Genomic DNA, 316 nt, shown 5'->3' on the forward strand with positions numbered 1-316 from the left:
TAACCACCAAGCAACTTGCCAGTGAGTTTGATCTCTGCCACGGAACTATTGAAAATATTCTCCACCTTGATCTTGGCCTTGTAAAGAAGTCGGCAAGATGGGTGCCCAAGCTCCTCTCTCAAGACCTGAAAGCTGCGCGAGTCCTGTGTGACAAAGGCTTCAAAAAACTTCATTTCAACCATGGAGAAGCATTTTTGAGGTCCGTAATAACCATGGATGAATCTGCAGTGTCCTTTCACACACCTGAGACCATGGAGCAGTCCAAGTAATGCCTAAAAAGGCACACCAGGGCCGACAAAGGCCCGAGTCCACGCTT

The sequence above is a fragment of the Tigriopus californicus genome, chromosome 1 (genome assembly GCF_007210705.1).
Source record: "Tigriopus californicus strain San Diego chromosome 1, Tcal_SD_v2.1, whole genome shotgun sequence".
NCBI lineage: Eukaryota > Metazoa > Arthropoda > Copepoda > Harpacticoida > Harpacticidae > Tigriopus > Tigriopus californicus.